The sequence below is a fragment of the Myxine glutinosa genome, chromosome 6 (genome assembly GCF_964187855.1).
Source record: "Myxine glutinosa chromosome 6, kmMyxGlut1.1, whole genome shotgun sequence".
Lineage (NCBI taxonomy): Eukaryota > Metazoa > Chordata > Myxini > Myxiniformes > Myxinidae > Myxine > Myxine glutinosa.
Window position 1 is genome coordinate 26971895 of NC_136266.1, and position 27196 is coordinate 26999090.

Here is a 27196-nt window from a genome sequence, read left to right on the forward strand (position 1 = left end):
GCTTTACACATTTGGTTCATGACGAGCTTCTTAAACGTCATCACATGTGCATTGAGATTGGTCACATTAAAAATCCCAACAAGAATCCCGTCGCTGAGAAGGCAGTTCATGAACTTGAGGATGAACTTTTACAACAGCAGCCTATGGGAGGACCAGTAAACCGACTCGCCCTCGCACTGGGCACTGCCAGTCTGAATTCAGCAATTCATGCACGGGGCCTCTCAGCCTGTGAGATGTGGTGCCAGCGGGATCAGTTCACCAATCAACAAATCCCGTTCTCTGACCTGCAAATGATAGAAACCCAACACCAGCTTTGTTCGACAAACCACCCATTTAGTGAGAAGGCCAAGGCGCCCAAGGGGTCTGTCAAGCCCAACACGTTGGTGGAAGTTGGTGATTTAGCCCATCTGTACTCTGACCGCAACAAGTCATGCGCAAGAAACCGCCACCTCGTTTCGGCCATCGATGGAACCTGGTCTAACATACGTATGTTTGTCGGATCCCCATTGAGGAGTGCAGCGTATCGGGTCAAAAAATCAGAATGCTACAAGGTATCCAACTATTGGGAAGATATGCCCGCACTTCCTCGCAATAGGGTACATGGTTGTTCTCTGTACACTGAAGATGTGTGCCTCCAACCAACATCAAAACCACCAGACCCCCCATATATCCCCGATGAGCTGTCCACACCTGCTGACAGTTCTGAATCCTTACCAATCCCTATCAGCCAAGCACCGGATCACATCTCCGTTACACCCCCAAAGCTTAACACCCGTCAACCAGATCACTCCCAATCTGTTGAGGCCATCGGTGACACCAGTGTGGATCATCCAACAATGTCTCCAAGCGACTGTGCACCAGGACGCTCCAGCCGTCCACGATACCAGCCCAAGTACTTGAAGGATTATATTTTGGATGCTTAGGATCGTCATATGATGGTCATAGTACTTGCCTAAGTCCTGTAATGGAGCAGAATAGTCCCTGAGGTTGGAGCGGAGGAAAAACCTTGTAATAGACTTGCAGATACATGACTAATTGGTACATTTCTTTGAAGTGTTGACTGTATGTGAGATTGTAATTTGCCAAATGTTTTGCTTATTCATTTGTTATTTGTGCTTTATCCCTGGTTTATAGTGGGTTTTGTTTTTCAATGTTTTACCTGTAAAGGGTTTTGTTGACCCTGTGCGCTCAATACAGTGGTCCATAATATCCGTGACCTCCAACATTGTAGGTGATCATTACCTTTATTGTACTCAGCCATCAATGTTAGTAGCCAGTTACTCTCACCTGTTTTCTACATGTATAACCTCGAGAACTGTCTTAAAGGTACGAGTACAACAATGAAAGGATGTAGAGGGGTAAGAAGAGGTCACGCCACGATGTGTATTACACCCACTGGTGAGGGCTGGCACGGGGTTACCGTGCAGGGGTTGGGTTGAGATTGGCTATGGTTTTGCCTCGTGCGGCATGATTGCGATTGGTGAATAAAAGCTGATTCATCACCTCAGCAAGACTGGTGATTTGTCGTGGTGTCGAGGTTGGAGATTCCCTTTAACCGAAGTGGCGAGTCATATCTCAAATCAGGATATCTCAAAAGGTTATGGACGGATTTGGACAAAACTTGGTGGATGAGATTGGTATGTGACAATAACAAGCTGATGAGAGTTTGGTTCAGGTCAGAATCCAGATCCGGCCTATTATTGGGATACAAAACGTAAACTGTCAAGCCTGGTGGAGGAATGCTCTCTACCGAGTTTCGTTCTAGTTTTCTCATGTTGTTGTTCTTCATCTGATTTACATCCTCGCGAGACCACGATCCTTCAATCAAAATTAAAAATAAAAACCATATAACATTAGTTTGGTATTGTTGTTAATTTCACCACCTTGTCATCTTGAAGGATTTTAGTTTACCTGAATACACGTGACAATATAAACATTATAATAAAATGTAATTTTGATTCAAACTGACGATTCCTATGCAATGAGTATTCCTGGGACGAGGCACGATTATTCAACATTCTGTTGTGGTTTCTGACCTGTCCGGCCTGTGATATAATAGCAACAAGAAAGGAAAGCTGTTGCAATAATAAAGAATCATTTGGTGGTGATGAAGTTGTCTCCAACCACCTCGAGCACCTGCAGCCTCAGGAGAGCGTGACCTTTAAACTTCCCTTTAATCCCATGTTTCCAAACCCAGACCACATGCGAGTGTAAACCAATCTTGTTGAGCCCGGTAATTGTAATTGCAGAATAATCTGGTTCGAGCGCATTATGATGACCATTAGAAGAGCAAGAGAAATGTTTTCATTTAAATTATTCGAACAAGGGCCATCTACATATTCAGTACTGCCCAATATCATGCATCGCTTCGCTGACTAGAATACTAAGAGAGAGGGGTGGGGGTGGGGGGAGAGTGGGGTGGGAAAGAGAGAGAGGGGGAGAGAGAGAGAGGAGGGGGGGGAGAGAGAGAGGAGGGGGAGAGTGATAGGTGTGCGAGAGAGAGAGGGGGAGAGAGAGAAAGAGGGGGGGGGAGGAGAGACAGGGTGGGGAGAGTGATAGGAGAGAGAGAGATAGAGAGATAGAGAGAGAGAGAGAGAGAGAGATTGGAGAGAGAGAGAGGTTGGAGAGAGAGAGGTTGGAGAGAGAGAGAGGTTGGAGAGAGAGAGAGGTTGGAGAGAGAGAGGTTGGAGAGACAGAGGTTGGAGAGACAGAGGTTGGAGAGACAGAGGTTGGAGAGACAGAGGTTGGAGAGACAGAGGTTGGAGAGAAAGAGAGGTTGGAGAGAAAGAGAGGTTGGAGAGAAAGAGAGGTTGGAGAGAAAGAGAGGTTGGAAAGAGAGAGGTTGGAGAGAGAGAGGAAAGAGGAGGGGCAGGAGAGAAAGAGGTTGGAGAGAGAGAGAGAAGTTGGAGAGAGAGAGGTTGGAGAGAGAGAGAGGTTGGAGAGAGAGAGAGGTTGGAGAGAGAGAGAGAGGTTGGAGAGAGAGAGAGAGGTTGGAGAGAGATAGAGAGGTTGGAGAGAGAGAGGTTGGAGAGAAAGAGAGAGGTTGGAGAGAAAGAGAGAGGTTGGAGAGAGAGAGGTTGGAAAGAGAGAGGTTGGAGAGAGAGAGGTTGGAGAGAAAGAGGTTGGAGAGAGAGAAGAGAATGAGAGAGAGAGAGGAAAGAGGAGGGGCAGGAGAAAAGGTCAAGCACCTTTGCACCTCTTTTTAATTAGGCAATAAGTTTTATCCACAAAGATGCTGCATTTTCTGACGGTGACAATAAAGGTCTAAGCCTTCTGGCTTTGTGGCAGGAAATATCCCATAAAATCAAAATAAAAAAAGGCCTGGAAGACATTAAAACATTCTTGTAGTCCAGGAGTTGATTGGGTAAATTAGGGCCAGGCCACACTTCCGTTATGTTACCACGACATCCCTTAACAAAATATCAAAAGTATAACAAAATACAATAAGGAGAACATCCCCTTTTTATGAATAAAATACTACTATTTACGCATATATAGTTACGTACATATATTTTAATGCCAATTGTTTTTCACTAAACTATGACAATATGTATACCAAAGGGCTAACCTCTGCAGATCACTTTGCTTCTAATTCAATCCTCAATGATCATGGAAATCCTCTTCCTAATTAATCCATCTTGTACAGACTGATATTCCAGTTCCCTTCATCACTCCTAAGAAGTTTGCCATAATTATTCATACCCTAGATGCCTCAAAAGCGACTGGTCCTGATGGAATCCCTGTTATTGTGTTGAAGATGTGCTGTCCTGAACTGTCATCGATTCTTGCCAAGCTCTTCAACCTGTGCTTGTCTGTGTCGGTGCTCCCTTCATCCTGGAAGGTGGCTTCTGTTGTCCCTGTTTTCATGGGTGCCGGTGAGCATTCTGAGCCAAGTAACTATCGCCCATCAGCCTGCTTCCTGTAATAAGTAAGGTATTTGAATAACTCATCAATCAACACTTCTCAGCCACTTGGAGGACGATGAACTTCTCATTGACGGTATAGAGATTTTTCCATTTTCGCTCTACTGGTTGGTGACCTTCATTACTTGTCATTTCAAGAGGGCATTGGATCTCAACAAGGGTGAAGCTCCATTAGTTGTTTTTGATATATTGAAGGCCATTTACAAGGTGTGGCACTAGGGACTGCTACCCAAACGTCAGTCATATGGTGTATGCATTCAATCATTTCAGCTCTCCTTACAAATCGCGAGATGAAAGTGGTACTTGAGGACCAAATATCTCAATCATCTCCTATGGCAAGCACAGGTATTTACCACCTGATGCTGTCTTGTACTTGTACAAGACAACTATACATCCCTTCATGGAGTACTGTTGCCACCGCCCCAGCCTGCCACGTGCCCTTACTTGATAGGCTACAGAAACGCTTAGTTAACTTGGTTGGTGTGGAGAACCGTAGGACAGCCACTCTTGAGTTGTTCAACAGATATTTCATAGGAAATGCCCCGCCGGCCTTTCTAACTTGGTTCCTTCTGGACGAGTGTTTGAACGCAGGACTCTGTTTGCCATCTCTGCGCATCCATACACTGTATCTGATCCAAAGTATCGAACGAAGTGTGATGCAAAGTTGTTTTTTTCCCCCCTCATGCTCTCATATTTTGGAATTCACTTCCTGTAACGTGATTCCCATCATCCGATGGTCTACTCAGCTTTAAGAGAAATATAAATTCCTGCTCTCTATACCTTTCAAGTTTCATCCCATTTCACCACACTTTTGTCGTTGAACTAACTTTATTTAATTTTATTATTTGTCTTGGATTTCAAGATGGCCGCCCACCTCAGTGAGACTTCGCATTGCTATCACCTCTTTTGTGAATGTGTTTTGGTACTTCTATGGTTGTGTCTTGGACATGTTTTATTCCCCTCCTTTTCCTCTTTTTATTTTATTACTTCTGTCCTCTTTTATTTTATTAATAAATTTTTATTAACCTTTTATTTTATTTATCTCTTCTCCCACCTTTGGTGGTAGGGGGTTATGTTTTCATCCCTGTCTGTCTGTTTGTCTGTGAACAGGATATCTCAAAAAGTTGTGGATGAGTTGGTTAGGTGACAAGAACAAGCCGATTCAATTTTGATTCATGTCCGGATCCAGATCTGGCCTATCAGTGGGATACAAAACGTAAACTATTCAGTCTGGTGGAGATATATGCTCTCTACTGAGTGCCATTCTAGTTCTACTTGTTTTGCTTTAACTTTATCTAACTTTCCTGCAGCCCCTTCCCTCGAGTGGCTTCCTGCCGTGTTTGGGGCAATTTGCATTTAAAAAAAAAAAATATCCCTGGACACCCATAATCCATTAGTTGATGTTGCAACCACTTTTATATTAAAGTAGACAAATGCGGATTTTAGATATATTTTCTCAATGCAAAATCCATTTCACGTGGATTGATATGATATACCATCTTACTATAATTCACCAAATGTCCGTCCGTTCGCAGGTACCGCAAAAACGGCTGAACCGATCGCAACGAAATTTTGGGTGGGTAATCCTGGGACAACCTGGAGTAAAATAGGCTATATTGTTTTTCCAAATTTTCCAAGTTTTCCAATTTTCCAAACATGATGGAATAACATTTACCGATATGAACAGTGATGTGGCTTTTATTGAAATTCTACAAATACTGTTTCGATTTTTATGACAATTATGAACCTGCCACGAATGCGAAGGTGGACAGATGACGGCAATGCGCGGGTTTGATATATCCCAATACAACCGTCATTCAATTGTAATGTTAAATCCTTAAACGTTAATCGTTTTGTTAAAGTATCAATTGATGATTGGAATTGAGTGAATACAATTACGATTTTGAATTCGTAATTGTATTCACCCAACCATACGGAACTTCACATCAGGATTTAAATATTTGTTTCCATCACCAATGTTGTTAAAAGTTTATTTTTATATTAATGTTATTTACTTTGTGATTGGAGTTGTGCTGTTTGGAATGAAAAAATAGATATCGAGTTCAAGTGAATGACGAAATGCCATGATGGTTTCTACTTTCTAAACGTGAATTCGCGGATCGACATATGCAGATTTACATCCATTCATCGCCATTTACATCTCGCTGTCTAACAACATGGACCAACTTCTATCCATTCATCCCAACTCTCTTTTCCTCATATGTGGCGACTTCAATTGTCACCATGCCAGCTGGCTGGGTGTAGATACCTCTCTCACCAGCCATGGCACCTCAACAAAGGACTGCTACAACTCATTGGGACTGACATAATCTGTCAATTACCTGACCCGGATCTCAGTCAACGGTACATCATCTCTTCTAGACTTGGTTATGACTAACTTCCCTGCAAATGTCTGCTGTTCTTCTTCTGCTCCAATGGGTTCATCTGATCATGTGCTTGTTAAAGTGGACATCTCTCTGGCCATTCTCAGAGAGCCTCCTCAGCGTCGACGAGTCTGGCATTTCACTCAGGCCAACTGGCACGGTCTTCAAGCAGCCATCAATCATCTGGACTGGTCTCCCATCTCTACTGCCTCTGACATCAACTCATCCTGGGAATTCTTCCAAAGTAAATTGCTCTCTCATGCACAAATTTATCCCATCTCGTCTTCAGTTGTCATACCCTTCCTCCTGTCCATGGTATATGGAATCGTGTGGTGAGGCAGTTGCCCTGAAACAACTTGCCTTCACCAATGGACTTTGGATTTGCAAAATCAAAAGGCAAATCCAAAATCTCATTTCCCTTCACAAAGCCCGAAACAAGTGTGTGTCCACCCTCAGGAGAGCCAGGAAGCAATATCTCTCCATTCTCAAGACTAACCCTGGTGTTGGGCTAGCGGCCAGGGTGCCGGCTTAGGATCCTAGGATCCTGGGTTCGAATCCCAGTCGATCGCTGAATTAACGCCAGGGGGGTTGACTCAGCCTGTCATCCTTCCGAGGTCGGCTAATTGAGTACCAGTTCACTGGTAATTCCCTGTTTGTCGTTAAAGGCGGCAAAAAGGGTTGGCGTCAGGAAGGGCATCCGGCCGTAAAACATTGCTTCAAATAGGGGACCGAAAAACAACAACAACCACGGTTCCCGAAAAAGGCCAACCCCCGCTTTGCGGGGAAAAATGGCCTCTAAAGGTGGTTTTTTTTTTTTTTTCTCAAGACTGAACTCTCAAACCTGTCTCCCTCTTCCAAATCCTGGTGGCATGTGGTCAAATCTCTTTCTGGTGTTTGTTCCCCTTCCATCCTCTCCCTTACCTCAAACGGCTACACAACTGACTCCGCATCTGAAAAAGCTGAATGCCTCAACTCTGTGTTTGCCTCAAAATCTTGTGTCCCAAACCCATCCCTCTCTGTACCCACCGTACCCAGTCGTACCCAGCTGCTCCTGCACTCTGTGTCCATCTCTCATGACAAGGTGGAGAAGTTTCTGTCAATCCTCAAATGTGATTCTGCAACTGGACCAGACGGCATCAGCCCACGGGTTCTAAAATCCTGCTCTGCCACTCTTTCACTTCCCCTCTCTGTTCTCTTCACCCTCTATTTTGCTCAAGGTCATCTGCCATCAGCTTGGAAATCAGCCAACATCACCGCTTTACACAAAAAATGTGCAAAAACAGATCCTTACAAATAAAGACCAATCAGCCTTCTCCCAATTATCAGCAAAGTCATGGAATCCATCCATCATTGCTTCGGATATCAAATCTTTCCTCTTCTCCAATGGCTTGATCTCTGATCATCAATTTGGTTTCACACCAGGTCACTCTACTCTAGCAATGCTGCTTCTGCTGTCTCAACAATGGGTGGAGGTCCTCAATGCTAAACAGGAAATGAGAGCTGTCTCCCTTGACATATCACATGCCTTCGATACGGTTTGGCACCCCGCTCTGCTCACCAAACCCTCCTCCTATGGTATCCATGGAAATCTCCACGCATGGCTTGCGGACTTCCTCTCTAGTCGTAGTCAATGTGTGGCCGTGAATGGGTTTCTCTCATCTCCCCTTCATGTTGAGGCTGGAGTTCCCCAAGGCAGTGTTCTGGAAAATCCTGTCTGTTTGCTGATGACTCCACTCTGTGCCGCTCTCTTCCTTATCCCTCAGATCGGCAGTCTGCAGCCTCCTCTTCTTCTTCTTCTTCTTTCGTGTATCATCAGATGGCCAGCTCAGTGTAGTGCAGTCATCGTCCTAGGCAGCCTCCTCACTCTCTGCAGACCTGGACAAAATCACAGACTGGTCAAACAAGTGGAACATGTCTTTCAATCCTGACAAATCTCACACTCTTACTATGTCTCTCGAAAAAGACCGACTGGACAAGCATCCCATCTACTTTGTGAACAATCCTCTCCAAGAAGTTCTGCCACTCAAGCTTTTGGTTCTCACTATCTGCCATGATCTTTCCTGGGAAAACCACATTTCCAATCTGCCCTCCAAAGCCAGTTGCCGACTGGGCATCCTCCATCGTGTGAAGTCCTTCCTTGGCACACCTGAGCTCCTCACCACACACAAGGCTTTCATCCGCAGCTCAATGGAATACTGTTCTCCCCTCTGGGCTGGTGCTCCTGCCTCACACCTAGCTCGGCTTCACGCTGTTGAAACCAAAGTTTTCAGAATCATTGGAATCTCCTGTGATGAAGCTACCTGCGAGGGCCTTTCACTCACTCACCGCAGGCAGGTAGGTGGTCTTTCTGTCTTCCATCGACTCCTATCCGGCCTTGCTCCCCCAGCTCTGTCTGTGCTCTGTCCCCCCCAAATATTCCTGCAGGTCGCACAAGATCTGCCAATAACCCTCTTCTGGTGAAATTGCCAAAATCAAGACTCTCTGCTCACCTTCACTCCTTCAGTCCTCTTTATTCCTGCCTGTGGAACAAAGTCCATCACTCTATTCAATCCAACTCCTCCCTCCAGGTCTTTAAAACAGCTATTCACCACCATCTCTTATCTTCCTCCATCCAAAACCTTGATCTCTTCTATTCCCGTTAATTCACCCCAGATCCACTTTTTTTTGAAATCCCGACTTCTTTCTTTCCTGGAAGTTCTAGCAGTGTCCATGTGTTTTATACCTCTCACACCCCCACCCCCTTCCCACGCCTCCTCCCCCCAAGCCCTCTCCCTCCCACAGATCTCCCGTTTTCCCTGCTCTCAAATGATGTACTTGTGTGCTTCCCTCTCTCTCCCTATCTTGTCTCCTGCTCCCTTTATTGTATGTTTTGTGTGTCCGTTTTTTTTTTTGTAATTGATGTTAGCTCTTACAAGAGCCTCGATCTTGGATACCAAAAAAAAAAAAAAAGAAGCACATCGAGTCAAACGACGATCGTTGCGATAACGGTCGGTCTGTTTGCGTTGTCACACTTAGAGGGACGAGTGGCTGAAACGAAGCGTCTATCACTGATGCAAATAAGTACTGGGGAGCTATCGATCTGGGACGTACATGGAAACTTCGTGCTGTGCGCGTGTGGGTATAGAAGCGACCGCCGCCCGAGGCAGTTTCTCCGCGTGTGGTGTGCGAACATGGGACACAGTTTAACAATACAGATGTGAAGTTCGTTCAAAATGCAACTGCAGAAATGCCCCGGGGCTGTGACTCCTCACGGTCGACCCGACTTTATTGTAAACAGGGTGCACTGTACTGCGCAAGCATACTGTATGATCATATATGCAGGCATGAACCCAAAATCATAACTGAGGGATCCTGGACACCGGATAATGGTGCACAAATGGGAGGGCGGATGTCTCTGTCTGTGTCAGACACGAGATAACCTTCGATTTTAATAGCTATCCTGATGTTCGAGACGTGGCGCCTTTGTGTGCATTTGAGTCGGATCCGCCAGTGGTATAGGTAGATCGACATGTATGTAAGAAGGTAGACTTGAACAAGGTTAGCTTTTCAATGGTGCTTATGAGGCCAGCATTGAGGCCTGCCTTTTTCTAAAATAAAAAAGGTAAAAAATCAAACATTTGAACAGCCTTGGATGTGCACCTTGACCCCATGGCCAAGGCACACCGTCTATCAAGGCTGTCCCAATAACATTACACATGCACCTCAACCCAAAGGCTCTTATGAGGCCAGAGCTAAGGCCTGCCTTTTTTTACGATGAAAAAAGGTAAAATATCAAACATTTGAACAGCCTTGGACGTGCACCTTGACCCCATGGCCAAGGCACAACGTCTATCAAGGCTGTCCCAATAACATTACACATGCACCTCAACCCAAAGGCTGAAGCACATGGTCATTCAAACACATGCATCCTGACCCCGAAGGGCCACAATGCATGGTCATACAATTGGACCACTCCTCTCAATAGGAGTGAGTCCACTGACAAGGTACTACTCCTGTCAGGTAGCTAACGTAGCCATCCATTGATGCCAACATAGGTTTCAATGGTGTTCGTTTGGCCAATCAAGTTTAACCCAATCGTGTGCGATCACTGCATGCTCAGTGTTGAGCGCACGTGACTTGGTGACGTAGTGAGTTCAAGGAATGGGTTTGTATCGCACATCTGGTATTGTAATTTGGTGTTGGGCTAGTGGCTAGGGTGCCGGCTTAGGATCCTAGGATCCTGGGTTCGAATCCTGGTCGATCGCTGAATTAACGCCAGGGGGGTTGACTCAGCCTGTCGTCCTTCCGAGGTCGGCTAATTGAGTACCAGTTCACTGGTAATTCCCTGTTTGTCGTTAAAGGCGGCAAAAAGGGTTGGCGTCAGGAAGGGCATCCGGCCGTAAAACATTGCTTCAAAAGGGGACCCAAAAAACAACAACAACCACGGTTCCCGAAAAAGGCCAACCCCCGCTTTGCGGGGAAAAATGGCCTCTAAAGGTGGTTTTATCCGGTATTGTAATTTGCGTAGGAACGTCATCGAGTTCGATTCATGTCATCACGCTGGAGAAGTTTGTTTGATAAGTGTCGCATGTATATTCACTGCAATTCGTTGAAAAATAGGAACGAATGGTGGAATTTTATAAGCAACTAAGTCAGAATATTAAACGAAATGTCTTGGGTCAGATCTGTAGTATGCAATTTGCATAATGTTCAATATGTGCATAAAATTTAGGTAAAAACAAAATGATGACCGGAAACAAAAGCTGGAGTATCGAAGATAAAGTCCTGCGATTAAAAGGGGGAAAAAGTTACTGTAAATCTGAGTCCTCCGGTACGACTGGCGTGGGGTCTCACTCCTATGGAGGAGAGGTCCAATCGTATGACCCTTCGGGATCAGGATGCATGTGTTCTGATTGACCATGTGCTTCAGCCTTTTTTTTCTTCTTTTTTTTTGTATACTGAATCGAGGCTCGTGAAAGAGCTAACATTTATTTCACAAACAAATCAACCAGACAAACAAAATATATAAAAAGAGGGAGCGGAAGACAAGATGGGGAGAGAATGGGAAGCACACAAACACAACATTTGAGAGCAGGGAGATGTGTGGGAGGGAGAGGGCTTGGGGGGAGGAGGCGTGGGAAGGGATGGTTGAGGTGCATGTGTATGCTCATGGGACAGTCTTGATGGATGGTGTGCCTTGGCCGTGGGGTCAAGGTGCACGTCCAAGGCTGTTTAAATGTTTGATTTGTATTTATTTTTTAACCTTTTTTATTAAAAAAGAAGAAGTCCTCACAAGTGCTATAAATTAGTCATGGCAACTCACTCCGATGAGGGAGGGGTCAAACTGTATGATCTCTCTGTCTCTCTCTCTCTCTCTGTTTCTTTTCCTATTTGCCCCCCTTCCTTCCCCATACTACCTTCCCAATCCCTCTATTCCCCTTCCTCCCTCCCTCCATTCCTACCTTCCTTTTCTCCCTCTTCTTTCTTTCGAGTCCCTCTCCCCACCCTTTTCTCTCCCCTTCTCTCAATTTTCACTACCAACCCCCTCCCAAATCCAAGACTTTATGCAGTACCTTCACGAATATGAAAAGTGGATGTTTAATGTTATTGAATGGGAAAAGGTGTGATAACAGTTTTTCTTCAGATAAATAATAACATCTTGGAATTATTAAGAGACACTCATATTTAGAATCATGATTAAATGGCCGAACTGAAGGGAATAGGGTATAGATGATATCACAGGCTTTCTGGACTTTCAGGGTATTATAATTTGAATGAATTTTTTTGTCACAATGGATTGTTGAACGTACCATTCTTGGAACTACAGGGTTAAATTGAGAAGGAAATAAAAAATTTCACTCACCGGCTGGCTGTCTCATAAACTGAAGGACAACAGCCGTAAATGGTTGGTGAAGTGGGTTTTTTTTTTTTTTTCCCAGTAGTTCTGGCTGATAAGCTTGGAGGTATTTAAATAAATATTGTATTGACAGATACTGGGAAAACCCGCACAAGGATAAATATATGTATGATTCTAAACTGTAGAGGTAGTTAGGTAGTCTTCAATAAGGCATATGAAGTGGGTCACGATCCACGAACATACGTCTCATTGGACAGAAAGGATCATACATGTTGTTATTTTATTGGTACATATTGCTAGATATGTATGAATGATTGTTGCATGACGCACAATGAACTGGCAGAGGTGGAAATTGAGTTTTTTTTAAAGGAAACTTTATGCATTGATGTGTACAATGTCAAGGTGAAGACATATGGACAAAGAGAGGTACGGTGTGGTTTGAAGTTGTGAACTGTGGAATAAGGCCATTTAAAATGGAGATGTGTGGGATTGTCTTGGAGTGAAGGGAAGGCTTGTGGTGCTGGGGAAGAATTTCCGGCGGCTGAATGCTTCTCAACCTTGGTGAATGGGACCTCATCAAGATCCTCGAGTGTCATTCACAGCCATCAAGGACAAAGGTAAGATTAAGTGAATTTTCGGTACATATTGTCAGGAGGCATTTTTGCAGAACGATGGGAAAGGTGAGCAAGATGCAAGGGTGGATGATGGTCCTGATAATATTAATAAGTAGGAGTGAGGGAAGAGATGAGTTTTCACTCATCAGTGATCAGATCAAGAGATCAGTTCACACACGCAGTGGACCTTGGCCTTATGGGCTCGAACGATAGCACACATCACAAATTGAGTGCGGCCGATAGACAGGTGAATCCTGACCATACAATATCGACACCGAGGAAGAAACGTGGCATCGTGCTACATGAAAGAATAACTGCGACATGAAAGACCATCCCCACCAGAGCAACATTCACAACTGCCATGCAAACTTCACCGTGCTGTTTAACCCTCCGGGGATCTTTGCCTGGCCGAGGGTTAACCATGACCATGACCATCACCGCCGCGCCTCAGCACATTGCACCGTTTCCTGTGTGTTTTATATTTCACGGCGATGGCCCCACTTCACACAGGGGTGACAAAGGCATCATTGGCTTGAGATGGGTGGGAGAGAGAGAGACCACGGGGGAGGAAGAGAGCGAGGGGTGGGACAGACCCCCTTTAAACCCCTTACACGACACAACTTAGACCCTTTAAACCCCTGAGACCTCTTTCGACATTTTACACCCCCTTAGATCCCTAAACACCCCTGAGAACACCTTTAGACCCCTTTACACCCCTTATACCTCTTTATACCCTTTACTCTCCTTGGATCCTTTAAACCCCTTAGACCTTTTTCGACCCTTTACACCCCCTTAGATCCCTATACACCCCTTAAAACACCTTTACACCCCTTATACCTCTTTATACCCTTTACTCTCCTTGGATCCTTTAAACCACTGAGACCTCTTTCAACCTTTTACACCCCCTTAGATCCCTAAACACCCCTGAGAACACCTTTAGACCCCTTTACACCCCTTATACCTCTTTATACCCTTTACTCTCCTTGGATCCTTTAAACCCCTTAGACCTCTTTAGACCTCTTGCACCCCTTACACCCCTCAGACTCCTTTTGACCCTTTCCACCCCTTATATCCCTTCAGAGCCCCCAACACTACACATCTTAGACCCATGGTATTTGGGGAAGATAACTTAGTTAATTTCTTCGGGAGGTAGTGTTAACCTCAGACAACCGAGAAATGGGTTGATGGAGGGAATCAATTTAATTTCGACTGAGTTTACTTTGTTAAACTCTGCCTTGATCTTATCCCGACAGTACTTGCAATTATTTTGTCAACTAACCCAACCCCACCTCTCCCGAGAGGAGAGACCTACCACTCGCTCCCGTGGGCATTCATTGTAGTTGGGAGTCTTCTAAGTAATTTGATCCCCCAATGATAACTTATAGCCAGCCCTATGGTTACCTCACAGGCTTGACCAATGCAAGTCGGTTAGTTTGTAGGAAATAATCCAATAAATCGGATTACCTTCCTCAAGGTCTTTGTACCCACGCTATTTGGGGAAGACAGCTTGGTTAATTTATTGGGGAAGTAGTGTTAACCTCGTACTGCCTAGAAGTGGGTTGACGGAGGAAATAAATTTAATTTCGACGAAGTTTACTTCGTTTAACTTGGGCTAAACCTTGGACATACAGTATTTACCATTATTTTGTTAACTAACCCAACCCCACCTCTCATTGAGGAGAGACTTACCATGAGCTCCTGTGGGCATAATTATAGATGGGAGTACTCAGAATTGTTTGGTCCCCCAATGATAACTTACAGCCCCACAGGCTGACCGAATGTGTGTCAGTTTGTTGTAAGAAATAATTAAACAAGTCGGACTACACCATTGAGAGGTCTTTGTACCCACATTGTTTGGGGTGTCTTATTTTGGGGGGTTGTCCCCAATTGGGAGAGAGAGAGAGAGTGGGGGTGAGAGGGAGGAAGAGGGGAGAGAAAGAGGTGAGAGTGGAACGAGATTTGAGTGAAGCTGAGGGTGTGAGGACACTTTACACCAACTTACCTTAGCTTACCTGTACCCTGCACCTTCATACTCGTGTCAGCAGGGCTTGCCACAACTCCTTATTTCTTTCAACAACCAGAACGATAGCATACAACGATATATACACAGCATTGGTGGAGATTCCTTGAACACAATAACCTTGGGGGGCACACGACTTCGGACCCGGACTCACTTTTGTTGACCTGCAATCTGCACAACTGTTGCACGAGGAATACCAAGACATATTTAGACTTTGCAAAAATTACAACACACCAAGCAGATTGCAAACTCCCGTAACACTCCTGTTATTCATGATTTGTGAATAATTTATGCATGCATTAATAGTTTATACACCCACATGTCCCTTGTAACCTCATGCATCATAAAATAACCGAGTAATCGTGAGAAAACATTTTAAAACCATTTTATTGACTAGTCAAGTCCACGGCCTATTACCTACAATCATTATTTTATCTCGTTCGAAGCGGATTGTTGTGTTCCAGTGTGAACCTGCCCCAGGTAGGACTGGAGTTGAAAACAAAATTAAAATCGGGGTTGAAATAAGCCCGGGAGAGCTGTTTGTGTAAGCTGTTACCATAGCTAGATGGCCGTTGTTGTGGTAACTCGTGGGTCACGGCGATTTTTTAATTGACTTGTTTAAATTGGCCAATTTTCAATAAAGAAGCATGACGCCTAGGTCCCCCCGTCGGTGAAGTGATGTGAGTTTACAAAGTGGAAGACGCAAGGTGGCCATCTTGGATTTTGACGTGGCGACCCAATTTTCAATAGCGTTCTTCCTTATGCCTAGATACACCCACACACCAGATTAGAAGTTGGTACTTCGCTTATTTTTCAAGATATTCCGCTCACAAGGTTCAGACATACATGGCGGTGGCCATATTGGATTTTGACGTGGCGACCCAATTTTCAATAGCGTTCTTCCTCATGCGTAGATACACCCACACACCAGATTAGACGTTAGTAGTTCGTTTATTTTTCAAGATATTTCGCTCACAAGGTTCAGACATATATATGGTGGCGGCCATCTTGGATTTTGACGTGGCGACCCAATTTTCAATAGGGTTCTTCCTTATGCCTAGGTACACCCACACACCAGATTAGAAGTTGGTACTTCGCTTATTTTTCAAGATATTCCGCTCACAAGGTTCAGACATACATGGCGGCGGACATACATGGCGGCAGCCATCTTGGATTTTGACGTGGGTTGCACCCACACACCAAATTCGAATGCGGTCCTTCGCTTACGCACGCATGCACGCACGGACGGACGGACGGAGGGGAAAACCATAGTCCCCCTTTCGCTCCGCGGTGCGACGGGGGACAATAACCGTGCTTTTTATCAGCAAAAAAGTTAAAAGTTGGGGGTGTGCTTAATATACAGATATAGAAAAAAAGTCTTAAAAGCAATCAATGCTGAATTTCAATTATATTCCAATTGTCACACATGCACCAGTAGATCTACATTCTACATATCGGGGAATATTTGGAGCTCCAGGGCCGGGTTTACAATGGCTGCTATGGCGCCTCGGTGCCAGGCCACCAATCAGAAGGGGCCGATCATGACCAATGATTTAAAAAAAAAAGTGTACACATTGTGCTATGTTTAAATAGAGATTATGTGTAGAATATAATGCTGCTTTTAAAAATAGGGGCAATACCTCTGGGTGCTCACCTGGTAGAATAAAGCAGTATACTTCACTGACTAAAGGTATTATTTACCAGTAACACCTATTTCAAAGAAATTTAACAATTGCTAGAAGAAAGGGCAGCATGTAGAATCATACTAACGTAATCATAAGGCTTTAAACAAACAAAACAAAATCTTTTTGGGGGGCAATGCCCCCCACCCAACCACCCCCCTTATACCTGCTTCGACCCTGATTTTTCTAATGCTTTTAACAAACATTGGTACATCATGGGTGATGAAAGTTGTGATCAAGCTTCACAAAATTGCGTTTGAAGTTTCGGAGGAGAGCGCAAATACCTATTTTAGGGGGTCAAATACCCCGCACATCACCTTCAACCCTAATTCATTCATGCCGTGAACAAACGTTGATGCATCACGGTTGACGAAGGTTGTGGTCAATTTTCATCGAAATTGGGTGTAGTTCCAAAGAAGAAAGCAAATACCTATGGTGGGGGGAATCATCATTCCCACCAGTGATCCTACCAGTGATCGGAGCTAAGTCCTCACAATTAAATCCAACACAATTATTTTCCAGTTCTTTTTATCTATCACTTTGTCTGTGTTTAAGTCTGGTGCGGGAGCGCTCCACGATAGGTATTTTGTTTTAGTTTCACGTCGCGTTTTCTTGTCACCGATATTTTTTTGAATAAACACTCATTATTTTCTGTACATTTTAAACCTGTTCCCGTTTGAGTTACTTTTTGCAGGTTGGAAGACTGCCCAGTGGGATCGTACAAGTAAGCGCTCTTCAGCTTGCCCTTCCCTTTCTTTCTCTGCACGTATAGAAAATGCGCATTTGATAGTTGCCTCGGAGTTAAAGCTTGCTTTAAGCCTACCATGGTTCTCTCAGTGTTAATTGAGGTAATCGCACGACAATATTATAAAGACTATAATGGGCATTCGGAAGAGCCAACATCTCTGAAAGGTTCAGCAGTTTATGTTTTGTATCCCACCAATAGGCCGGATCCGATTCCAGACGTGAAGCCAAATCAAATTGGCTTGTTCTTGTCACCCATACAAATCATGCATCGAGTTTTGTTGTAACTCGTCCAAAATATCATGCTAAATATCGGTTTTCGCCGTTATCACTCAATGGTAAAAAAAAATCACTAAACTTTAAAAATTCTCGTATTGGGATTTGGATATTCACCAAATTTGAATCAATTCTGCTACATATCGGTTTTAGCCCAAGCTTATCACTCAATTGTGAGAAATCACTTCGAAAAAAATCTCAGATCCGAATCTTAACCAAAATTTCATCATTTCATCCTTGTCACACACTCAACCTCTCCACCAAATTTCTCCGAATCCATCCACAACTCTCTGAGATATCCTGTTCACAGACAAACAAACAAATAGACAGACAGGAGTGAAACAAGATAACCTGCACCCACCGACCATGGCAGAGCTACAAACATGGAGAGACAACGGATCTGGCCCGAACACTTCGCTTTGATAAACGGGAAAGACACATGGCACGATTCAAGTCAAATGCACTCGGACCTGGAACCGGAAGTTCATGTTTATTTTGTTCAAGATTTGCTCTGCTGCCCTATTATCAGTTCACGCTCTCCATCACCATGCTTTTCCATGAGACTCAATGTTGCGGAGAATAATAAGAATGGAAGATGTAAAAACAGAACAAAAGGAGTGCCAGTTACCTGAAATAATCCATCACAGTCCATTTTCCTTGAACCATGTGTGGTTCAAAATCTCCTGCAAAACAATGTATGTGTTGGAATCAAATATGAACACGATCAGGAAAAACCTCCACTGGTGAGCAATTGCATTTTGATCCACAATAACAAGAGATCAGTAACCCCAGCATGTGTGAACATTCTTGTTCATGCAAATAAAACACTGCAGTTCAAAACTATCAATCCCTCACCGCCACAGTCAGTGGATCCTTCCGAAGCATCGCAGTCAGAAGGGAAACCAATGTTTACCTTGCAAAGGTTGGTGGACTGCTTCCCACATTGAAGTCAGTCTTGTCATGTGATATCTGCAAAGAAGCAAAACAAATGTATTTGTGACCGAATCCTATACATTTGTCGCAATTGAATACTTACATTTGCATAACAAGCACATTCCAAACAAGCACTCACTGATGCAACGACCAAGGTTTGACTCGAAACTCATAAAATACATTTGCATTCATCAAATAAGTTATGGTGTGCAACACAAAAGTTTTTTCTCAACTGAAAAAGAAACCCCGTCATCTAAATAATTGGATATTAAGTATATGTGGCTTTATTCGGCCTAAGGCGAGCAAAGCGAGGACAAGGCTGTTTATTCCTGATACAGTGCCTTCAGAAAGTATTCACACACTTGACTTTTTAAAAACATTTTTTGGTGTCACAACCTGAATTTAAAATGGATTAAATTGAGATTTTTTGGCACTGATTGACACATAATACTGTATTTTCTGGTGTAACAAGCGTTACGCCTCGGTCCCCCGTCGGTGAAGTGATGCGAGTTGACAAAGTGGAAGACGCAAGGCGGCCATCTTGGATTTTGACGTGGCGACCCAATTTTCAATAGCGTTCTCCCTTATGCGTAGATACACCCACACACCAGATTAGAAGTTAGTAGTTCGTTTATTTTTCAAGATATTCCCCTCACAAGGTTCAGACATACATGGCGGTGGCCATCTTGGATTTTGACCTGGCGACCCAATTTTCAATAGCATTCTTCCTTATGCGTAGATACACCCACGCACCAGGTCAGATGTTAGCAGCTCGTTTATTTTTCAAGATATTTTGCTCACAAGGTTCAGACATATATATGGTGGCGGCCACCTTGGATTTTGACGTGGTGACCCAATTTTCAATAGCCTTCTTCCTTATGCCTAGATACACCTACACACCAGATTAGAAGTTAGTAGTTCGTTTATTTTTCAAGATATTCCCCTCACAAGGTTCAGACACACATGGCGGCGGCCATCTTGGATTTTGACCTGGCGACCCAATTTTCAATAGCTTTCTTCCTTATGCGTAGATACACCCACACAGCAGATGTTAGTAGTTCGTTTATTTTTCAAGATATTCCGCTCACAAGGTTCAGACATACATGGCGGCGGCCATATTGGATTTTGACGTGGCGACCCAATTTTCAATAGCGTTCTTCCTTATGCCTAGATACACCCACACACCAGATTAGAAGTTGGTACTTCGCTTATTTTTCAAGATATTCCGCTCACAAGGTTCAGACATACATGGCATCAGACATACATGGTGGCGGCCATCTTGGATTTTGACGTGGGTTGCACCCACACACCAAATTCGAATGCGGTCCTTCGCGCACGCACGCACGCATGCACGCATGCCCGCACGGACGGACGGACGGACGGACAGAGGGGAAAACCATAGTCCCCCTTTCGCTCCGCGGTGCGACGGGGGACAATAACCGTGCTTTTTATCAGCAAAAAAGTTAAAAGTTGGGGGTGTGGTTAATATACAGATATAGAAAATAGTCTTAAAAGCAATCAATGCTGAATTTCAATTATATTCCAATTGTCACACATGCACCAGTAGATCTACATTCTACATATCGGGGAATATTTGGAGCTCCAGGGCCGGGTTTACAATGGCTGCTATGGTGCCTCGGTGCCAGGCCCCCAATCAGAAGGGGCCGATCATGACCAATGATTTTTTTGTTAAAGTGTACACATTGTGCTATGTTCAAATAGAGATTATGTGGAGAATATAATGCTGCTTTTAAAAATAGGGGCAATACCTCTGGGTGCTCACCTGGTAGAATAAAGCAGTATACTTCACTGACTGAAGGTATTTTTTACCAGTAACACCGATTTCAAACAAATTTAACAATTGCTAGAAGAAAGGGCAGCATGTAGAATCATACTAACGTAATCATAAGGCTTTAAACAAACAAAAAAAACTCTTTTTGGGGGGCAATGCCCCCACCCAACCACCCATATACCTGCTTCGACCCTGATTTTTCTAATATAATGCTTTTAACAAACATTGGTACATCATGGGTGATGAAAGTTGTGATCAAGCTTCACAAAATTGCGTTTGAAGTTTCGGAGGAGAGCGCAAATACCTATTTTAGGGGGTCAAACACCCCGTACATCACCTTCAACCCTAATTCATTCATGCCGTGAACAAACGTTGATGCATCACGGTTGACGAAGGTTGTGGTCAATTTTCATCGAAATTGGGTGTAGTTCCAAAGAAGAAAGCAAATACCTATGGTGGGGGGAATCATCATTCCCACCAGTGATCCTACCAGTGATCGGAGCTAAGTCCTCACAATTAAATTCAACACAATTATTTTCCAGTTCTTTTTATCTATCACTTTGTCTGTGTTTAAGTCTGGTGCGGCAGCGCTGCACGATAGGAATTTTGTTTTAGTTTCACGTCGCATTTTCTTGTTCCCGATATTTTTTTGAATAAACACGTTCGTTATTTTCTGTACATTTTAAACCTGTTCCCGATTGAGTTACTTTTTGCAGGTTGGAAGACTGCCCAGTGGGATCGTACAAACAAGCGTTACACCTAGGTCCCCCGTCGGTGAAGTGACGCGAGTTGACAAAGTGGAAGACGCAAGGTGGCCATCTTGGATTTTGACGTGGCGACCCAATTTTCAATAGCGTTCTTCCTTGTGCCTAGATACACCCACACCAGATTAGAAGTTGGTACTTCGCTTATTTTTCAAGATATTTCGCTCACAAGGTTGAGACATATATATGGTGGTGGCCGTCTTGGATTTTGACGTGGCGACCAAATTTTCAATAGCGTTCTTCCTCATGCCGAGATACACCCACACACCAAATTAGAAGTTGGTACTTCGCTTATTTTTCAAGATATTCAGCTCACAAGGTTCAGACATACATGGCATCAGACATACATGGCGGTGGCCATCTTGGATTTTGACGTGGGTTGCACCCACACACCAAATTCGAAGTTGGTACTTCGCTTATTTTTCAAGATATTCATCTCAAGGTTCAGAGAAACATGGCGGCGGCCATCTTGGATTTTGACGTGGCGACCCAATTTTCAATAGCGTTCTTCCTTGTGCCTCGATACACCCACACACCAGATTCGAAGTTGGTACTTTGCTTATTTCTCAAGATATTCAGCTCACAAGGTTCAGACATACATGGCATCAGACATACACGGTGGCGGCCATCTTGGATTTTGACGTGGGTTGCACCCACACACCAAATTCGAATGCGGTCCTTCGCTTACGCACGCACGCACGCACGCATGGACGGACGGGCGGACACACGGACGGAGGGGAAAACCATAGTCCCCCTTTCGCTCCGCAGTGCAACGGGGGACAATAAGCGCTCTGCAGCTTGCCCTTGCCTTTCTTTCTCTGCACGTATAGAAAATCCGCATTTGATAGTCACCTCGAAGTTAAAGCTTGCTTTAAGCCTTCCGTGGTTGTCTCAGTGTTAATTGAGGGAATCGCACGACAATATTATAAAGACTACAATGGGCATCGGAAGGATTTCCTCCCCCTACACCCTACCCCCTCCCCTCCCCTCCCCCTACACCCTACCCCCTCCCCTTTCTCCCTTACCCTCCCCCTTCCACCCTTACCCCACCTCCCCCCTCCTCCCCCTCTTTCCCCTCCCCCCTCTTCTCCCCTCCCTCCCCCCTCTCCTCCCCTACCCTTGTCCCTCCCCTCCACCGTCCGGCAATGCCGGGTACTTCTGCTCGAATATAATAATACCAAGTTTGTTCAAAATCCCATTACTGGTTCACGAGTTGGTGCAGCAACATAATTTTTACTTAACATGACCTCTGACCTATTTACCCAAAAATCTAATCGGTTAATCTTTACATCATTATACATACTACCTGTGCCAAGTTTGAATTAGATCACTTCAGTCATTCTCAACTTATAGACCAATCACAGACTTTGCCCTTTGACCTCTTGATGCCAAAATCAAACAAGTTCACCTTTACGTCATAATACAAACTTGTACTAACTTTGGTCAGAATCACATCACTGGTTCACAAGTTATCACTGTAACAGGAGTTTTACCTAACATGACCTCTGATCTTTGCCCTTTGACCCCAAAATCGAATCAGTTCATCTTTAACTCATTATACATACCTGCATCAAGTATGACAAAGATCCCTTCAGCCCTTCTAATGTTAACGCGGTAACGAATTCCTATCATGGACTTACGGATGGGATGGTGAAATGGACGGACAGACCTCCGGACGGATAACCTGAAAACATAATGCCTCCAGCGACTTCGTCGGCGGAGGCATACAAATTGTTTTGATTTACGTCGTTTGATCATCGTCACACTTTCAAGGAATGCAACCCTGACGCAAACCGAGCTATTATTGGAAAAGATAATGAAATGTACTGCTTACCACGACCTGCCCCACATTGTACTCTGCATAGTCATCACTGGCAGCACTCTCATCATTGGAAGTACTCTCATCATATTCAACATGAGGGGCAAAATAACCATGAAAGTTTGGGCTGACAGCAACCTTATCTTCACCATGATGGAGAAAAGATCCTGGAAAAACAGGCAAAATGACCATCAAACAGATATTGTGACAGATATCAAACAAAAATATAAATGGGCTAAATATCACCATGTTCAAATGTGTGCGAGTTTGTTCCAGAGGCAGGAGAAAAGAGGAATGAAGGAGTGAAGGTGAGCAGAGAGTCTTGATTTTGGCAGTTTCACCCGAAGAGGATTGCTGGCAGATCTTGTGTGTCCAGCAGGAATATTTGGGGGACAGAGCACAGGTAGAGCTGGGGGAGCTAGGCCGGATAGGAGTCGGTAGAAGATAGAAAGACCACCTACCTGCCTGCGGTGAGTGAGTGAAAGGCCCTCGGAGTTAGCTTCATCGCGGGACATTCCAATGATTCTGAACACTTTGGTTTCAACAGCGTGAAGAAGAGCTAGGTGTGAGGCAGGAGCAACAGCCCAGAGGGGAGAGCTGTATTCCATTGAACTGCGGATGAAAGCCTTGTATGTGGTGAGGAGCTCAGGTGTGCCAAGGAAGGACCTTCGCATAACGGAGGATGCCCAGTCGGCGACTGGCTTTGGAGGCCAGATTTGAAATGTGGTTTCCCAAGGAAAGATCATGGCAGATCGTGAGACCCAAAAGCTTGAGCGACAGAACTTCTTGGAGAAGATTGTTCAGAAAGTAGATGGGAGGGTTGTCCAGTCGGTCTTTTTGGAGAGACATAGTGAGAGTGAGATTTGTCAGGATTGAAAGATTGAATTGCGTCGGACGACTGCGCTCGGAGCCAGGCACGGCCGGAGGAGCGAGCTGCACGCGACCCGTTCGAGTCGCGCAGAGGGCCGGTGGCACGCCAGCGGACGAGGCCGGGGCGAATGAGTGGCTCAGTGGGGGCCGAGTAGAGCATGAACGGTGGACGGCGGCTTTTCTTCCCGCCAACACCAGTGCCGCGGCGGGTTTGAACGGTTGGGGCCTGGACGACACCAACGAGCCTGACGATCCCCGACACACCTCAACCAGACAGAGCTAAGCTCACACCACACAGAACACACAACGACGCATTTTCGTTCATATCCTCCCCATCTGTACATGTTAGAAGTCTGTATATAGAAGCGCTCATTATGGGTTTTAGATATCGTGCTCTTTGTTCACGGGGTCCGGCAATAAAGCCGTCTTATTTTTGTACATATAAAATCCTTGTTCGTGAGTTTAATTTCCTGTAGGGTTGAAGACTGTGCGCGGGTCGTGTCAGGTAAAGCTTCGCCGCTTCTTCTTCTCTTTTCCTCCAGTGCTTGTCGAGTGAAATCCGTATTTGGTCGTCGCCTCAAAGTAAGCTCGATTGTCATCCGTGGGTGCTTTGTCTTAATAGAGCCATCCACATGACAATATTTATGGAACATTAATCCTTCCCAATCCAAACCTACTACTTGCTTGCTTTCAGCGTTTCCTCCACCTCATTGATCATGTCGTTTTACATTTTCATTGAAATTGATTTGCTTTCTCACCATCATCTGGTACCATCTATGATCCAGAGGTTGCCTCTTCGGGAACGCCATTCAAATGTTTTTCCAGCAGCTCGATCTTTAACTTCCTCATCTATTCCATCATCTTGTCTGTCCATTTTAATCCTTGCCTTACTCCTCCACCACTAATATTACCAATCAGTATTGTTTTGTATTGGTTGAGGTGATGCTCAATTTGGTTTGGAGCATGCATGGGAAAGGTTGCTGTGGTGAGAGGAAGTTGTTTGTGTCACTGTCATGAGGGACAAGCAGCCACCACCGGCAAATTGAAAAAGAAACAAAACAACAACAAATATTTTCAGGTGTCTCTTCTTGTACCTGTAAATGAGATAATAATATATTTTATGAAGATTAATTCTCAAAACTCACCAGTTGGCAGCTCTTCAGCAACAGATACATTTTGCACTTGAGGCTCAGCATTCCTGCAGAAAATAAAGATTTTGCAAAGGTGTCGTTAAATAAATGTCACAAATAAGAAACAATGTCAGAATAAGAGTGCAGTCAGGCAGGTGAAAATCAGACTGCATACTTTGTGTTTTCAACATTCAGACAGCAAACAACACCACTACACCGTGCTACCCGTCCAACTATCTTCAAACACAGTTGCCAATGAAGCCAAGAAATGTTACGTGGTAAAGAGGGGATGAATATCACCATTGTTTTTTTAACCACACTTCTTTCTTTCCCCTTATTGTCCCAAGCTCCTACACTCACCTGTGAGCTGTCTGTAGGGTGTTGCAAAATAAATGATACTTTTCCCCTCCCAGATTGTATTGACCACATGTCCGCGATTTTTTAATTCAAATTTTGCTTGCGTCATCATGACGTGTCGCGCACTTTGCCTGCATGTTGTGTCCGTCATATTTGCAACTAATGTTCGTGAATACGGTGAAATTTTTTATAAGTCGACTTCAAATGGTTTCTGAAGCTAATGGTGGACATATTGACGCATATTAAAAGTGAGCTTTTAATTTTTGAATGAAATGAAGCCTTTGGCTGGATTTTCATCTGATTGAAACTTCATTTCATCTTTGGAGAAAAAAAAGTATCATTTATTTTGCAACACCCCTTAGCCTGGGTTTGAATCCAAGAGTGTTCTAATGTTCGAAAGGATCATTCTACAGGGTTCTAAAGGGTAATTCTGATGGGTTTTGCTTTTTTCTCTCCATGTTGTTTCTCAGGCCACACAGGTCTCTGGTATACATGAATCGCTGCAAGTTACCAGCGTCGGTGCTGTGGTTACGTGAGTGGGTGCAAGTGTGGATATTTGGAGAGGCGAGTGTTTCTTGAAAAGAAGAAAGCAAGACGAAAAGTCCACCAGCGGTGCAGCCGGACTTGTTTGATACTTCACTTGAAGAGGATCATATGACATGGGGAGCAAATAATGTAAGTGTAAAATTATTTAGAATCACTGTAAGTATCTAAGCTGTCTGTTACCATGAAAACAAAGTGGAAGACGCAGAAAACATGCTGTGATATGATATTTCGCTCACAAGGTTCAGACATACATGGAGGGGGCCATCTTGGATTTTGACGTAGTGACACAATTTTCAATAACGTTCTTCCTTATGTCTAGATACACCAACACACCAGATTAGAAGTTGGTGCATCGCTTATTTTTCAAGAAATTCCGCTCACAAGGTTCAGACATACATGGCGGTGGCCATCTTGGATTTTGACGTGGCAATCCAATTTTCAATAGGTTTCTTCCTGATGCCTAGATACACCCACACACCAGATTAGATGTTGGTACATCGCTTATTTTTCAAGATATTTCGCTCACAAGGTTCAGACATATATATGGTGGCGGCCATCTTGGATTTTGAAGTGGCGACACAATTTTCAATAGCGTTCTTCCTTATGCCTAGATACACCCACACACCAGATTAGGAGTTGGTACTTCGCTTATTTTTCAAGATATTCCGCTCACAAGGTTCAGACATACATGGCGGTGGCCATCTTGGATTTTGACGTGGCGATCCAATTTTCAATAGGGTTCTTCCTTATGCCTCGATACACCCACACACCAGATTAGGAGTTGGTACTTCGCTTATTTTTCAAGATATTTCGCTCACAAGGTTCAGACATATATATGGTGGCGGCCATCTTGGATTTTGACGTGGCGACCCAATTTTCAACAGCCTTCTTCGTTGTGCCTCGATACACCCACACACCAGATTAGAAGTTGGTACTTTGCTTATTTTTCCAAGATATTCTGCTCACAAGGCTCAGACATACATGGCGGCGGCCATCTTGGATTTTGACTTGGCGACCCAATTTTCAATCGGGTTCTTCCTTATGCCTAGATACAGCGACACACCAGATTAGAAGTTGGTACTTCGCTTATTTTTCAAGACATTCCGCTCACAAGGTTCAGACATACATGGCATCAGACATACATGGCGGCGGCCATCTTGGATTTTGACATGGGTTGCACCCACACACCAAATTCGAATGCGGTCCTTCGCTTACGCACGCACGCACACACGCCCGCACACACGGACGGACACACGGACGGAGGGGAAAACCATAGTCTCCCTTTCGCTCCGTGGTGCGACGGGGGACAATAAAGACATTGCACTGAGACACTGGTTTATGCTATTTGTTTTGAGTCATCAATGAACCATACACCGCTTCAAACTTTGCAGTCATGACAAAGGGATTGCCGTGTTACAATTATATTTACTATATTATTTCTATTAATGTTAATAATGTTACGATTATCGATATAATAATTATCTATATATAATTTTTTTTTTTTTT

At 44.2% G+C, this 27196-nt stretch overlaps 1 long non-coding RNA gene across 1 annotated transcript in view; it reads left to right on the forward strand.

Annotated features, from left to right (window-relative positions):
- Window positions 1–27196, forward strand: part of LOC137429158 (uncharacterized) — a 960590-nt gene that overhangs the window by 779602 nt on the left and 153792 nt on the right. Inside the window, exon 6 of the long non-coding RNA XR_010984817.2 lies at window positions 25615–25819. This is a non-coding gene — a long non-coding RNA (uncharacterized LOC137429158). The remainder of the gene's footprint in view (window positions 1–25614; window positions 25820–27196) is intronic.